The sequence below is a fragment of the Schistocerca piceifrons genome, chromosome 4, assembly GCF_021461385.2.
Source record: "Schistocerca piceifrons isolate TAMUIC-IGC-003096 chromosome 4, iqSchPice1.1, whole genome shotgun sequence".
In the NCBI taxonomy this organism is placed as follows: domain Eukaryota; kingdom Metazoa; phylum Arthropoda; class Insecta; order Orthoptera; family Acrididae; genus Schistocerca; species Schistocerca piceifrons.
Window position 1 is genome coordinate 192,069,221 of NC_060141.1, and position 18,059 is coordinate 192,087,279.

General features: G+C 38.9%; 1 protein-coding gene across 1 annotated transcript in view; it reads left to right on the plus strand.

The window, feature by feature from the left end:
- Nucleotides 1-12,359, plus strand: part of LOC124794653 (cytoplasmic aconitate hydratase-like) — a 327,246-nt gene extending 314,887 nt beyond the window's left edge. The window contains exon 19 of the mRNA XM_047258177.1: nucleotides 11,880-12,359. The gene's annotated coding sequence lies outside the window, so the exon portion shown is untranslated. The remainder of the gene's footprint in view (nucleotides 1-11,879) is intronic.
- The last annotated feature ends 5,700 nt before the right edge of the window (nucleotides 12,360-18,059 follow it).

The window sequence follows — 18,059 nt, forward strand, 5'->3', positions numbered from 1 at the left end:
ATGGACCACGACCTTACATCCCGCAAGGTTTACCAGAAGATATGTCATCCGGTCGTGAAAGCCTTCATACTTCCCAATCAACCCATCCAGCACTTCCTATTAAGGTCTTGTCACAGGTTTATCCTAACCCATCAGGGTCAGGGCCACCTGTGAAAGCAGCCATGAAATTTACCATCTCTGCTGCAATCATTGCACAGCTTTTTACGAATGTTTAATACAACCAATACAAAAGAGTTACATGTTTGCACCTGTTACTGTCATTCAAAGTAGTCACCAGCATTGTGTAGAACCATGGCCACCGATGTGGAAGACGTAGTATACCGTTAGCAGATCCTGTTCTGTCGATGGTGCGAATGGAGCGGTCTAAAGTTGTGGTGATTCTCATGTATGACTATGATGGTGTTATCCTAACGCATTACATTCCTCCATAGCAGACAGTCAGTGCACAGTATTACTATTCATTTTTGGAGAATCGCCTGCGACTAGCAATTCAAAGAGGCAGCGACACTTTCTGTGCAACCCACCCATCATTTTGCACAGCAATGCGTGGGCGCATACAGCGCAAGCTGTGGCTGCTCTGTTCGGTCAATGGGACTGGGAAGTTCTGTACCATCCACTATACTCCCTGGACTGAAGGAACCACTTTGTGGCATTCGCTTCAGAACTGTTCGAGATTCGACCAGCAGTAGACCGCTCCATTTGCAGCATCAACAGAACAGGCTCTGCTAATGGTATACTACACCTTTCACATCGCTGGCAACAGGTTCTCCACATTGCTGGTGGCTACTTTGACTTCACAGTAACAGGTGCAAACATGTAACTCTTCGGTATTGGTTGTGAATAAATTTAAGTTCCAACCTTCGTATATTGGTATGACTACCAACTATCAACTGAAAGGTCATCACTAAACTGTGGGCAAGAGCAGAGTAGACCATCCTATGACTCAACATGCAGCTGAACATAATATTCTTTATTTAAGTGACTGCTTCACTGCTCGAGCCATCTGTCATCCCCTCCACCACCAGCTTTCCTGAACTGCACAGATGGGAGTTACCCTTACGACACATTCTCTACTCCCGTAATTATCCCAGCCTCAACCTACGGTAACATGGTGACCCCACACACTCCACCCAACAGTTTCCACCCCCTCTGTCGTACCATCTCCTTCCCATTATCATCTCCTAGTCTCTTTGTTTGCTGCCCCCTGCCAGTGCACCTGCCCATCTTTAGGTAAAGATGGGCTCCTCTCCCTTTTGCTCCTTTTCCATGCCTCCCTTCCCCAAAACCTCCTGATGCTGCACCTGTGTGCTTTCTAGTTCCTGCCCTTTCTGTCAGACTATGTTCCTCTATACCCCCCACCTGAACACTACTATCCCTTCCCCTTCCCCGCCCCCACCAGATTCCTTCTTGCATCCCACATGATAATTGCATTCCGGCCCAAGACGCTGGAGATGGTGGTCGTGTGTGCGTGAGATGTGCTTGCCAGTATGTGTGAATGGTCTCTCTCTTTTACTGATGACGGCTGTGACCAAAAGCTTTATGTAAGTGCCTTTAATTGTGCCTATCTGCAACTTGACATGTTTTCTTAACAGTAAGTAGCAATATGTCTTTTTTCTATGTTGTTGATATTTCTGCCTGGAGTTTCCAATGAGATAATCATCTTTTGTAAAACAATGGAAACTCCAGGTTGGAATACCTACAATTTTATGAAAATGATAAATTGCTACTCTTTGTAAATATGTCATGTTGAGCTGCAGATAGTCATAATGAAAAGGCAGTTACATGTAGGGTGAAGCCGTGATGATTTTGGGTGTGGAGAATGTGTTCCAAGGATAACTATCACCTTCAGTTCTTAAAGGTTGGTGGTGGAACTCTTCTGAACTGCATTGATTAGAACTGTCCTTAACAACACACTCTCCACTCCCAAAATTATCCTCCACTCCCAAAATTATCCCGGCATCAATCTAAATCAATCTAAGTAACTTACTGTTCCCACATCCTCCTCCTCCTCCTCCTCCCCCCCCTCCTCCTTCTCCTCCTCCCCCCCCCCCCCCCCCCCCCCACACACACACACCAAACTGTTTCCACTGCATCTGTCCTATCATATCCTCCTAATTCACATCCTCTCACACTCATTGTGCACTGCTCTCTGCCACCATACCCACCAGTCTTTCCCCCTCCTCTTGTGCTCCTCTTTCCTGCTCCCCACCCCACCCCCTCCCTCCCTCCCTCCCTCCCACCCTCCCCCACAGCCTTCCAATGCTGCATCTGGCAGCTTTGTCCTGCCGCCATCTAGTCCTTGCACACTCCCGCCTACAGTGCTCTTCTCTCTATCTACTGTACTGTGCTATCCCTCCCCCTTCCCTGCCCCACTCTGCACTGCTGCTTTCATTCAACAAGACAGTTGCATTTTGGTTGGAGTGGTCATGTGTGCATGTTTTCTTTTCTGCAGAAGACTTTGGCTGAAAGCTCGATGTGTAACAGTTATTTCATTGTGCCTGTCTGCAATGCAATATGTCATTGTTATGGTGGGTAGCAATCTATCCTTTTCATAATATTGTTACTTTTTATAAATGCCATAATGAAGTTAAATGTGTTTGGATATGGTGTGACATAATAATAAATAATTGTATGGGACATGACAAAGAGTGGAATCTGCTCTTAAATTTATGGTGTGCTGTTAGGTCCCATCCTAAGCTACATTGGAAATAGTCATATCCTGAAAGAAGTGCAAAAATTGTGTAATAGTTATAACTGCTTGTCAATAATTCCAGCCATTCTTCATCAGTTGCCAGTTTAGTTACGTTTATCATATACATGTTGAATGAAAAAATTCATTGCGAAGATTCAAGAGAATGCCAGGTCACAGAATATCTGGAACTGAAAGCCAAATGGGAAATGAGATTTTGGAAGACCTTGAAAAAGATGTGAGTGATTTTGTTTGTGCTTTTGGAACAGGCAACAGTCTAATGCTTGAAAGGAAGATGATGATGTACATGATAAACGTAATTGTCATTGTATTAAAACAAGGAATGTTCGCATCTCTTTGGATTTCTGTTCAGAATCTTGGACGACGAATATTACATTTCTGTTTGCCAACTTTTTATTACATTGGATCTAAAATTAAACTTCACAGAGGTGTTAAAAAGACCTTTGTTGTTAGCATATCATTATTCCATTGTTTTTAGGATTCTCACAACATTTAGTACATATCATAAACAATTATTCAAACTGCAACAGTGTAAGCTTGACAGTACCTAATGGTTAAGGCCAAGTAGTTGTTTTCCAAACGGCAGTCCATATGAACAAACCAGTTGAGTCTCTACCTGTGTATATGTAGGTACTTGGGCTATGCACAAACCTGTTAAAAATGAGTAGCTCACTGTAGTCATAGGGTCGAGCCCCACATGTCTGCTTTCGTGCCCCACAGTTAATTCACTGCATATAATAACCTGGAGATGCGATCCTGCAGTCAAATAGTCATTGCATTGGCTAGAACTGTGAGTTTATAAAACAAACAGAAATACAAAATACATGTTAAAGACATATTATAATACCATTGGCTTTCAGATTAAAGTTAAGTGAATAAAATAATTTGTTCTAATGTTTGTAATTCATGTAGATGACAGAGAATCATGTTGAATAATATTTATTCAAGAAAGGCATCTCAAATAAATGAGAAGTTTTCCCTATGATATTCAATTTAAATACGGGCAGAAAATGCAGTAAGGTTATGTTGAGAGCACTATAAGAATGTCAACAATATCTCCAAGCTAAATTGTTATCAAAGATACGTGAAACCTAAGTTCACTTTGTGATGACAATACACAAAATATTCATTGGCTCAAAACAGTTCAGAGTTCAATATGATGCTTCATAAACTGACACATGTGATACAGTGAATCATAACTCATACTCTGTCTATCCTCCTATTCTGGAGCACATTCAGACCTCTCGAAGCATAAAGTCCCTTCAAAAGTTAAAGTGTGGTAGCAGCCTTTCACCATCCAGAATCAGTCAACTAGAGGACTGATCACGCACATTATAGCAAGCAGGCCTGCCTGCCTTCTTCAAGAGCTCGACATATAGGGTCAGAATCGCTCCTTGAGCCACAGAAAAGTCCCATTCCCCACTTGATTCTTGTAGTGTTCAGCTACTGTCTGCTTTTCCATTGGCTGCAGGCTGACCCCACCAAAAATACATCATTCTTAAGCTCTACAGACACGATTTGACTTGACAACTTCCCGAACTGAACTAATATATTACAACAATATTTACATAAAGAAAAGTCAAACAGTTCGGATCATTTACAATAAATATAAGTAATAGTTGACTCATAAATAAATAAGCCAGTTTTGTTGTGCAAGTGCGCTCATGATAAATGACAATGAATTTTCATTTAATATTGTTTAAACAATTATTTATGCCTTCTTGACAGATGTCATATGGTTCTCTTTTTCAGTGTAGTTTGTGCTACTTGACCACTTTTAAATCAACACAAGTTTATAGCACTTGCAGTCAACAGTCAAGTAAAGTTACTGGAAAAATGGTAAATTGTTCATTAAATAACTACACAAGTATGACAATATGTGAAGTTTTCATATTATATTCATTTGCTGTATAATTGTGGAGATTACGAGGTTCTGACAAACACTTGTGTAATGAAAAGACAAAAAAATTCAATAAATTAAGAAATAAAATAGATGCAGATAGTGGCTTTCAGAGATGATAGCTACAGTGCAATGCTATTATTGAGATATTGTATGTATAGATCACATGAATAACTTAAGTCATTAACTCAGAGATTCAGTGTGAAAATGTTCATTCACTATGAAATATTAACTTCTGTAGTTCTAAAGATATTGAAATATTGTTGTGTCATTGGATGCACATCATTTTCTCAAAATTGCAGATGATTTACTTTAATACTTGAGTGTAAATTATTATAGATTCCCAAAGAACAGTAAGAAGCAATCATTCAGTTTGTCTGACACTCTGCCATTTCTTGGTGCATTGACTCCTGCGTAAAAGACCATGCAAGTGACAGCCGTCCAGATTCCTGTCTTAGGGATTTACCCATTTCTGGTGATACTGCTTGTCTTTGTACCTAGCTGGCTGGAAACAGTCGTATAACTGCGCTGGCCGCAGCACACCCTGACCCCTGAGCCCACTACCCTTCAGCCATACAACAATTTCACATTACCTTGTGCCTATTCTGGGCTGCCAAATTGCTCGTCTACATATGCATAACATTACACACCTTCACTTAGGGGGCCAAGTTAGTGAGCTAATGTGCCACATTGTGGCACTAAATTTGACATTCTTAAATAATATAATAAATACATATGTAACACAGTAGAATGTATTACTTGCTTGTCAGAACAGTAGTGTAAGTTTTTGAATGTCCATCCTTCTAATTGATGGTCTGCGTGACCTCAGCCATTCAGTTACACAATAAAATTAAACACCTGCACCTGTAATTTTGATGTTATTTTATAGGGGGTGTTCAAAAATAAATGAGCCGGAGGCATAATTACAAAAACCGGTACTTGTATATTAGAAGTATTGACCCTGGCTGTTGAGACACTTGTCCCACTGTGACACAAGGCGGTGAATGGCTGTCTCATAAAATTCCTGGGGCTGTGATGTTAACCAGTTCCGCATGTACAGCTGGACGTCGTCATCTTCTTTGACCAAGATGGCCCCCTTCTGATTCACTTCTTGCAGTATGGGACAACAGTGAATGCCCAGCATTACTTTGCAAACCTTGACCACACTTAGCCAACCAATCAAATCAAAATGACCGGGCAGTCTCACCCATGGGGTCATTCTGCTCCACGACAATGCAAAGCCTCATATACGGCCAACAGTCATGGCATTCCCACAGAAATTCAAATGGGAGGTTCTCAGCCACCCTCCATACAGCCTGGACTTCTCTCCCTGTGATTACGCCATTTTTGGTCCCCTTAAAAAGGCTCTGAGGGGAAGAAAATTCACAGTGGGACAAGTGTCTCAATAGACAGGGTCAATACTCTTAAGATACAGGTACTGGTTTCGGTAATTATGCCTCTGGCTCATTTCTTTTTGAACACCCCTTATACTGTACTGCAACCAGTTTTGGTGATTCAAAACACCATCTTCAAGCCTTAACTGGCACTGAAGAGGTGAATGATCACGTATACAACGGGAGTTCTCCCCCTCAGCATCAGTTAAGACCTGAAGATGATGTACTGGCTGCAGGAATTTCATTTTATTATGGGACAATATAAGTTTCTTTCTGGTGGTGTGTGAAACAGCATTTACTGCCTAGGATATGTCATAACACCTTATCAGCATGCATTTACTAAACACAAATTATAAAAATTAAGACATACTAATTAAATGCCCAAATAAACACCTAATTTTTGTGTAAATTTCAAGTCAGTTTGACATTGTCCACAGTTTTTAGCACTTCTGTTATCATGTGATGGCATGTTTTTGCTTTGACCACACTGTAGCACATCACCATCACCAAGACAGCACACGATCAGTGTCCTGATGTCGAAGTATAGATGGTTCACTTCCAGCCACCTCTACAAAATTTTGTGGCCCATTGACCATGTACAGTATCGAACATGGATCAATCCGCAGCCTCTGTCAATGCTGAAGGATGATACGTGTCAAAATACTACTGTTGTGTGGTTAGCAGTAATCATATGACTTCCTGAATCCCCACTTAACGCCCTCTTCAGTGGATTTGATACATTCACAGATGGGATAGCAAGCAAAAACTGATTCATAGTTTAGGCTAAAAACTAGATACAGCTCAACATTTCAAACACTCTGTCCATGTTCCCACTAGAAAACACGATCTATGTGCTATGAAATTTGTTCGATAACATAAATCAATTAACATTTTATCATTTCTCTACAATTTTGCACATAATTAGAAACTAAAAGCAGTATTACCTTGTGCAGAAATGTCATTTTAACTTTCTTTGCAACTTAGCAGATAGCTGGATCATACATTCAGCAATTGCTCAAACATATTTGCACTACAATACCATTTAATCCCAGAATTTTACATATATAAATCTATTCAAAGCCCTTCAAAAATATGATACATTATATAATTAACCTTTGTAATATACCCTCAAAAACGTAGCTTATGCTTTGCAAGAAACACCATGTTCTACTCTCACAAACAGTTGAAATTTAATGAGGTCTGATGACCTCCACACACCAAATTTTATGCAACCAATAATTACAAATAAACTATATACATCACCCAGAAAAATGCATCTGAAATATTATAAGTAACACATTTAAATAATCCCATGAAATTTCCCCCCAAATTTATGTACAATACAATTTTTATTTCTCACCTACATATCTAACTAGATTATCACCTACATATATAACTAGATTAATTAAATTCTGCTGATCTCCGTGCACCAAGAGTTGTAAAGTCAATGTTGGCTCTCTCCTTGCACTGAGTTGTGCCTCCACACTTTATCACCTACATCGTAAGTTCACCAAATTATCCCTTACACAAAACAGAAATAACCCAAAAATTCTTGAAACTACACATCAAAATAGACTTATTTGCACATTTATATTAATACCCATACCATATGTATTTTACATGGTGCAACTCTGCCACTGTTGCTCTTACAATATCTGTCTCGCCAAAGTGAGTCTTTCCTGCTTTTTCAGCCACTCAGAATTCAAGCCCTCTTTCCTCCTTCAATATACATACAAACTTTGTGACAACTGATGGAACACCAGTTTCAGATTCAAGAAATGCACACTTTTTCTTTATCAGTATTGTTTGTTTCACTTACAGGGCACATTTTTATTTTTGCTTCTCAGTAAACATTGCTCCATCAAAAGACTATTTTCAATACTCCTACCTTTCTCGTCCATATCTATTGTACACTTCATCACATCAGACCAACCCTCAATTTCATTATCAACATCAAACAATTTTGTAAATACTTCCTTTGTCCTTTTTCCATACCATCTCCAGTCATTAATAGATTATTCACCTTTTTACTTGCCCTACCATTCAGAACTAACATTTTCCCCTAAACAAATACTTTCCTCACTATCCACTTCTATATTCTCCCGATCCTCCTCTAAATTATCTGTAGGCTTTAAATTGCCCTCAGAAGCCTTCATTTCATCATCCTCAAAGCGTTCATACACTGTTCCCCTCCTCTCAAGTAGTGGTGTCACTAGCTGCAACATTCTTACAATTAGCCACGCAACTTAAACATGGTCTCTCTTAAACAAATCATCACTTATTTCCACCAAAACAGTACAAACTTTTATGACAATAAACACCATTAACATCCATTGATATTTTATAGAAATCATCATAAATAGCTCTGTCAACGTCTGCCAATGCACCGTATAAATTGCTGCTACTAAATCATTCCACATTTGAAATCACAGTATACTTGAACTGCACCCAACTCAGAACCTCTTTTGTCTTCATTACTTTTTCTCTGCTTTCAGGTGCTTCCACCACTTTTTACATTAATATGCCATCCAACACATTTTCATGTTCATCCTTCCACAACATTCATAATTCATGCTTTCATCAGCACCCATCATTGCACTTCCATCAGCGGAAATAAATGCACAATTTCTGTCCTCTGAGATATCTAGATCTGTAGCTTCAACCTTCGCAACTTAAGCACTAAAACATCACCTTTACCTCTCTTAACAATATTTCACCCACATCCACCGATATGTAATAAAAATCACCACCAGCTGACAAGACTGTTGCTATGCTGCCTTCAGAAATTCTTTCACATAGTTCCATTGATACACCACAAAATTCATCATCCAGCAGAAGAGCCAACAGCTTCGCTGCTTTCACATGTAGCTTTACCTATTTTCTCCGATACAAAATCATCTACATTACTTTCACTTACATTACTTTAATTGTTGCTACTGACTAGTGCCTCATCAGAATTCGTCATACATTCCACCTCCAACAAATTCAGATGCACCTCTTCCTCTCTTCTGATAAGTTTTCCACCAAACATACGTTCATTCCATCAGTAACTTCCCTTTCACAAAACAAATTTTTCAGCCCACGTCATTAGCAACCCCCTTTATACATTTTACAATATTTTTTGCACCCTCTTTATGGCTGCAATGTGTAAAATTATTCCTTGTTTTATTCTTATAACTTCCATGTCCAACATTTGTAGCTTGTTTGTCAAATTTTTGACCCACAGAATTTTTAAAATAACATGTCCTGGTTTATTGTGCCACCTCTGGACCGGAGATGCGGTGAGTTCTAGTTTCTCGACCTTGTATTCTGGTGTTGCATTCCGTGAGTCTCAGGAACCCCTCAATACTTTGTTCCTGGTTTTGATTTCCATTATGAAAGTTCCCATTTCCACATGAAATTTGTTAACCCGGCTAAGAAACAAGTTGAAATATGGTCACTACTTTTTTTATTTACTTAGATTTGGCATATTTCGTGACAGTACTTTTTCCGTTAAATGTTTACAAGGCTATATTGGTCTTGGCTTCAGTTGTCTAATGGAAGTATGATTCCACAATACATCTTTGTCGGCTGCAGAAATGACTTGGTTCAATGTGTTTGCCTCATTTTTGGTGCTTCAAATACCATTTCTTCGAATGTAGTTTCTTCTTATAGTTTGTATAAAAAAAATAGTAACATAATTCAAAATTATTTATGATGGCGACCTGCACATTCTTCTACCGTCAACACACACCAAGAGTTAACTGCCGACTAATTATAGTCAAAGACGACTCCAGCGTCAAAGACATTTTACACAACACACAAGCTTCCACTTGTAATCAGTCTCTTTGCTATTCTTTGACACATTTACTAATAGTAATCAATATGCTTTCACTCTCAAAAATATAAGTAAATTAATATATAATAAGGCAAATTATAATAAAAATTCTGACAAAAAATATAAGAAAACATTTACAATTTGGTATCGACAAATCTGGTAAAAAAAAATACCACATCTCCCAGATCCATTACACACTTCCCCTGTTAAAATTATTATGACAGTGATTTATTTCTGTTATGATTATTACACTTATTGCGCATATAACTATTGTTTCCGTACTGGTACCCATTTCCCTCTCAACTGTTCCCGTTTTGTGGCTTGAATTTAAATGCCCGTTCAAGTTTCTCAGTAATATCTGAAAACTCGTCAATAGAATTTGTTGGACTGTGGACAAGGTATATTGCAAAAATTATGGTAAGTGTCTCTTTCATTCACCCATCCACTACCACCTACTCAAGCCTAACCACTTACATGCAGCATGTAAGATAGGACCATATGAGAAGCTTCTCATTTCATTTACCAGCAAGCATGTGTACATTTGCATCATTTTCCCCATCAAAATAATCAGTCACTGAACACATGACTGAACGCACTTTGTCTACTTAGCTTCCATCGAGTACCCGGTTGATGAACATGCTTTGTGGCATGACTCAAAAGACCTTAGTTTCTGCTATACCCATTGTTAAGTACCCCGGCATGCCAGAAATGGGAATGCTCTCCCCAACGTATATCTCATCTCGGCACTTGCATTGATTCAAACTATTTTAGTCTGTTACCTGCTTCTCACAACATATTTCCTTCCATTGGTGTTGATTAGGATTTTTATTAATATATATATTCTTATTTTACTGTATTTATTACAAGTTTTTTCCTTATACGAGGGTTGGAACTTAAATAGTGGGAACTATTTATTCACAACTGATACAAAAGAGTTAAATGTTTGCACCTGTTACTGTCCTTCAAAGTAGTCACCAGCATTGTGTAGAACCCATTGCCAGCTTTGTGGAAGGTGTAGTATACCTTTAGCAAGCCTGTTCTGTTGATGGTGTGAATGAAGTGGTCTACTGCCTGTCGAATCTCTGGAACAGTTGTGAAGCAAATGCCACGAAGTGGTTCCTTCATATTCGGAATCAAATCAAAGTCACAAGTACTTAAGTCCGGGGAGTATGGTGGATGGCACAGTACTTCCCAGTACCATCGACCGAACAGAGCAGCCAGAGCTTGCGCTGTATGCGACCACGCATTGTCATGCAAAATGATGGATGGGTTGTGCAGAAATTGTCGTCGCTTCTTTTGCAAAGCTGGTTGCAGGTGATCCTCCAAAAATGAACAATAATATGACTTAAGTCCTTGGGACTTTGATTTGATCCTGAAGAGAGAGAACCACTCCGTGGCATTCGCTTCAGAGCAGTTCCAGATTTGAAAGACATTAGACCGCTCCATTAGCACCATCAACAGAACAGGCTCTGCTAACAGTATATTATGCCTACCACATCGCTGGCAACCGGTTCTATACAACGCTGGTGACTACTTTGAAGGACAGTAACACTGCAAACATGTAACTCTTTTGTATCGCCAGTGGATAAACAGTTGCCACTATTTAAGTTCCTAATCTAATCTAACCCTCGTATACCCATCTTCACTTAAAACTCGGGTCTATTGTCTTTGAAGTGAAGGTTGCGCAGTGCTTGCTTCTCTCTCTTGACAATTTTTTTGTTCATCTTTCCTCCTCAGACCAAGTGTAATGCTCTCCACATGTATCCTAAATGTCCAACCTTTTCAACAATTCTATTTTCCCTTTTTTGGTTCAGAAGGAACCTATGTGCAGAGTGATATTGTTAATGCAACTACGGATAGATTGCTGTACTCTTTGTATTCTGTGTGAATAGCATGTCCTACTTCTGCTCCTTTCTGGTGGTTTAAATACAGGTAGTTTAAAGTTGTCCAACTTACCTGTAATGATCGTGACGATTAATCACTTGCTCTTTCTTCTTATAGTAATAAGAAAATTACATCAGTTAATGAATCCATATTAATAACATGTTTTTGTTACAGGTCTATATTTGCATCAAAATGGTACTTCATTACTGAATTGAGGAATATTTTGTTTTCATTGTTTACAATAAAATTGGTATAAAGGGTTTATTAATTGGGACTGAATCGTATGTACTCTGGAATAAGTGATTATGTGAGTAACAATTCTCAGAGTTAAAACAGGAGAACAAAGGTTCATTTATTGCATTAGTTGTGGGCCAGTTTTGCATTAAATGATGATTTTATACCTTTTTATTTTTGTATTTGAGAAATACATATTTTAAGACTGATTTTATTGACGTAGACAATAATACCTACTTCATTCTCAGGATTTTGTTATAACTGATGTGTATCATTAAAACAAAACCTGTATGTGTATGAAAAAATGTTTGTATTGAAAGAAATAAGCTGAAAGAAGGTGCCCTGCCTCATATGAATCATTTACAACATAGTTTTAAGAAAATGTATATTTGTTACAAAAAAATAAAATTGTTATCACTATTTGAGAAAACTTTCTATTTTGAATTCAATTTGTTTGTCGCAGTTAGAATAGTGAAAATCTTGTTACCATCTGCATATTTCCTGTTGTTGTTGTTGTTGTTGTTGTTGTTGTCTTCAGTCCTGAGACTGGTTTGATGCAGCTCTCCATGCTACTCTATCCTGTGCAAGCTTTTTCATCTCCCAGTACCTACTGCAACCTACATCCTTCTGAATCTGCTTAGTGTATTCATCTCTTGGTCTCCCTCTACGATTTTTACCCTCAACACTGCCCTCCAATACTAAATTGGTGATCCCTTGATGCCTCAGAACATGTCCTACCAACCGATCCCTTCGTCTGGTCAAGTTGTGCCACAAACTTCTCTTCTCCCCAATCCTATTCAATACTTCCTCATTAGTTATGTGATCTACCCATCTAATCTTCTGCATTCTTCTGTAGCACCACATTTCGAAAGCTTCTATTCTCTTCTTGTCCAAACTATTTATCGTCCATGTTTCACTTCCATACATGGCTACACTCCATACGAATACTTTCAGAAATGACTTCCTGACACTTAAATCAATACTGGATGTTAACAAATTTCTCTTCTTCAGAAACGCTTTCCTTGCCATTGCCAGCCTACATTTTATATCCTCTCTACTTCGACCATCATCAGTTATTTTGCTCCCCAAATAGCAAAATTCCTTTACTACTTTAAGTGCCTCATTTCCTAATCTAATTCCCTCAGCATCACCCGACTTAATTAGACTACATTCCATTATCCTTGTTTTGCTTTTGTTTCAAGACACTGACCATTCCATTCAACTGCTCTTCCAAGTCCTTTGCTGTCTCTGACAGAATTACAATGTCATCGGCGAACCTCAAAGTTTTTATTTCTTCTCCATGAATTTTAATACCTACTCCGAATTTTTCTTTTGTTTCCTTTACTGCTTGCTCAATATACAGATTGAACAACATCGGGGAGAGGCTACAACCCTGTCTTACTCCCTTCCCAACCACTGCTTCCCTTTCATGTCCCTCGACTCTTATAACTGCCATCTGGTTTCTGTACAAATTGTAAATAGCCTTTCGCTCCCTGTATTTTACCCCTGCCGCCTTTAGAATTTGAAAGAGAGTATTCCAATCAACATTGTCAAAAGCTTTCTCTAAGTCTACAAATGCTAGAAACATAGGTTTGCCTTTCCGTAATCTTTCTTCTAAGATAAGTCGTAAGGTCAGTATTGCCTCACTTGTTCCAGTATTTCTACGGAATCCAAACTGATATTCCCCAAGGTCGGCTTCTACTAGTTTTTCCATTCGTCTGTAAAGAATTCGTGTTAGTATTTTGCAGCTGTGACTTATTAAGCTGATAGTTCGGTAATTTTCACATCTGTCAACACCTGCTTTCTTTGGGATTGGAATTATTATATTCTTCTTGAAGTCTGAGGGTATTTCGCCTGTTTCATACATCTTGCTCACCAGATGGTAGAGTTTTGTCAGGACTGGCTCTCCCACGGCCGTCAGTAGTTCCAATGGAATATTGTCTACTCCGGGGGCCTTGTTTCGACTCAGGTCTTTCAGTGCTCTGTCAAACTCTTCACGCAGTATCGTATCTCCCATTTCATCTTCATCTACATCCTCTTCCATTTCCATAATATTGTCCTCAAGTACATCGCCCTTGTATAGACCCTCTATATACTCCTTCCACCTTTCTGCTTTCCCTTCTTTGCTTAGTACTGGGTTTCCATCTGAGCTCTTGATATTCATACAAGTGGTTCTCTTATCTCCAAAGGTCTCTTTAATTTTCCTGTAGGCGGTATCTATCTTACCCCTAGTGAGATAGGCCTCAACATCCTTACATTTGTCCTCTAGCCATCGCTGCTTAGCCATTTTGCACTTCCTGTCGATCTCATTTTTGAGACGTTTGTATTCCTTTTTGCCTGTTTCACTTACTGCATTTTTATATTTTCTCATTTCATCAATTAAATTCAATATTTCTTCTGTTACCCAAGGATTTCTACTAGCCCTCGTCTTTTTACCTACTTGATCCTCTGCTGCCTTCACTACTTCATCCCTCAAAGCTACCCATTCTTCTTCTACTGTATTTATTTCCCCCATTCCAGTCAATTGCTCCCTTATGCTCTCCCTGAATCTGTGTACAACCTCTGGTTCTTTTAGTTTATCCAGGTCCCATCTCCTTGAATTCCCACCTCTTTGCAGTTTCTTCAGTTTTAATCTACAGGTCATAACCAATAGATTGTGGTCAGAGTCCACATCTGCCCCTGGAAATGTCTTACAATTTAAAACCTGGTTCCTAAATCTCTGTCTTACCATTATATAATCTATCTGATACCTTTTAGTATCTCCAGGGTTCTTCCATGTATACAACCTTCTTTCATGATTCTTAAACCAAGTGTTAGTTATGATTATGTTGTGCTCTGTGCAAAATTCTACCAGGCGGCTTCCTCTTTCATTTCTGTCCCCCAATCCATATTCACCTACTATGTTTCCTTCTCTTCCTTTTCCTACACTCGAATTCCAGTCACCCATGACTATTAAATTTTCGTCTCCCTTCACAATCTGAATAATTTCTTTTATTTCATCATACATTTCTTCAATTTCTTCGTCATCTGCAGAGCTAGTTGGCATATAAACTTGTACTACTGTAGTAGGCGTGGGCTTCGTATCTATCTTGGCCACAATAATGCGTTCACTATGCTGTTTGTAGTAGCTTACCCGCATTCCTATTTTCCTATTCATTATTAAACCTACTCCTGCATTACCCCTATTTGATTTTGTGTTTATAACCCTGTAGTCACCTGACCAGAAGTCTTGTTCCTCCTGCCACCGAACTTCACTAATTCCCACTATATCTAACTTCAACCTATCCATTTCCCTTTTTAAATTTTCTAACCTACCTGCCCGATTAAGGGATCTGACATTCCACGCTCCGATCCGTAGAACGCCAGTTTTCTTTCTCCTGATAACGACATCCTCTTGAGTAGTCCCCGCCCGGAGATCCGAATGGGGGACTATTTTACCTCCGGAATATTTTACCCAAGAGGACGCCATCATCATGTAATCATACAGTAAAGCTGCATGCCCTCGGGAAAAATTACGGCTGTAGTTTCCCCTTGCTTTCAGCCGTTCGCAGTACCAGCACAGCAAGGCCGTTTTGGTTATTGTTACAAGGCCAGATCAGTCAATCATCCAGACTGTTGCCCTTGCAACTACTGAAAAGGCTGCTGCCCCTCTTCAGGAACCACACGTTTGTCTGGCCTCTCAACAGATACCCCTCCGTTGTGGTTGCACCTACGGTACGGCTATCTGTATCGCTGAGGCACGCAAGCCTCCCCACCAACGGCAAGGTCCATGGTTCATGGGGGGGCATATTTCCTATATTCCTAAAATGATGCAGTTTCCTTTAGAGCAGTGGCCACTATTAAATGGGTACATCTCAAAATCATTGATTCCATACGTTTATTATTATGTAATAGATGTTACGTAATTCCTTTGTGTGATAGGAAAGCATTCTTCAGAAATTTATTTCAGGATGAAGATGTACTTCTTGATAGCAATACCTTTGACTGAGTGACTATGCTGTGATTTCGTGTGCACAAAAGAATAGTAGTTTTCTGCAAATATTTAAAGTTGTTTTGTAATTCATACATGCATTACCTTTTTGTTTAGCTGTGTAATTGGAGATTTCTTTTTCTGACTTGTATTTTTCAAAGTATCGTTTGAATTTTATATAGCATATACATGTCTCCCAGAGATCAAAATAATTGCACAGAATCGTGTTTTTACATGCGACACGATAACTGTGAACACCATGTACTAAATATTTCAGTATATGGTTATAGTTTACTTTTATTAGTTGGCCCATGTTTCAGCATTGTTCGTAAACAGACATGAATGTAAAGTGTTTCACCTGCCAGAGAAAAGTTAGCTCTGGGATGCAGTGCACATTTTGGCTTCATTGGGGAGGGGGAGATTCAATGGTGAGGGCAGTGATGATGTGAGTGAGGATCTGGAATGGTATTGTATGTATAGCTGAACACAAAGGATAAATTAGGGCCCTTAAGCCAGAGCTTTGCAATCTTAGAAAAGAATTGGGAATGTTAAGGAAGGAGGAGAGTAAACAGAAGAGAGCAGTGATAGCAGGAAACTGGGGCCACAGCAAGAGAACAATATTTGACAATTTTGTCATTGGCACTTCTGTTGCCAAAGCTAAGCAGGCTTTCAATAAGAAAGCAATGGTTTCAGAGAAAGTAGGAAATAGGAGGTAAGTCTGCTGTCAGGTGGTGGTTATGGAGTAGGTGTGGGCCCGTTCTTGGAGGAAGAATTTGGAAACGAGTACCAGGTCACTAATTTCTTCAAGCCAAGTATGTGTCACAGTCCAGTTGTAGAGAAAATAAAATCTTTCTGCAAAGATTTTGGAAAAGATTATTGTATTGTTATAATGAGTGGAGCAAGAAACAGTGTTGACAAGGACCAGGTTTACAGTATCAGGAGTGACCTGATAAAGGAAGCTGCAGCAATGAACCACAAAGATGTTTTAAGATGATATAGTCAACCCCAGTTGAACAGCTCTTTGAATCACATTTACATGATGTTAGATTAACTGCTTTTGTCAGGTATGGAAATTAAAAATAGATTTTTTTTTATTTTTTTGTGCTATTGGCAGATGGGATTTTACAAGGCATGACCTACGTTCAACATGAATGGGAAAAGGGAACAGGCTGGATTGCTAGCGGAATGTTTACAAAGGAACACGGATACACCTCTGCATATCCCTCTAGTTACTGCTGTGAGCGCAACATCTTTTTAAGGTAAACTTTGATTTCAGGCTATTGGTATTAAAAAAGTAAATATAACTGAAAATGTTGAGAGTAAAATATGTAAAGATAAAAAGGAGATCAAAGTACACTTATTACATCAAAATATTAGGGGTTAAACAGTAAAATCAATTAACTTCTCATTTATTTAAATGAAATGCAGCATGAAAATTGTGTAATTTGACCACTGAAACAGGAATTCTGAATACGGGTGCATATAACTTAGCATCCAGCTACTGCCAGTCAAGTATGGAGAATGGATGTTTTGTCATTTACGGTAAGACAGTGATACGCATAGTATCCATCTGTTTTCAAACCAGTGGGTTCTTTTCGTTCAACAAACTGAAGCAGCGTTTGGGGCATGCTCAGATTACTAGTACAATGGTTGCTGGTCTCATGCGGGACCTAGTCATTAATTAAACAAGATAAGAAGTTCGTGCATGAATATTTGTAGCTGCTGCATGTTTCAGAATATGTATTTAATGTGCCTATTGCAATTACAGTAAGGCACACCATCCTCTCTTAGGACCTAGCAGGACACTACAGTGCATGGAGCGATGGCCACATTGGTTAATATGTAACAGTTGGCAAAAGATTAAGGGCAGACCACAAAATATATAGATGAAAGAGACAATATGAATAGCAGTCTTCCTGCAGCTGTATAATATATGAATGTATTGTTGGTAATTGAAGAAAAATCTCTCGTGGGAATGTAATGTTATCCCTGATATTGAGTTGATTTTGGTGGTTGTATCTAATTATATCATTTTATATGTACAAAGATTTCACACAGGAATTAGTGAAATACGATTTAAAGAGAGTTAATTATTTCAGTAATGATAATTAGTTATTGTCCTCATATGCATAATATTGGAAGACTTGAGA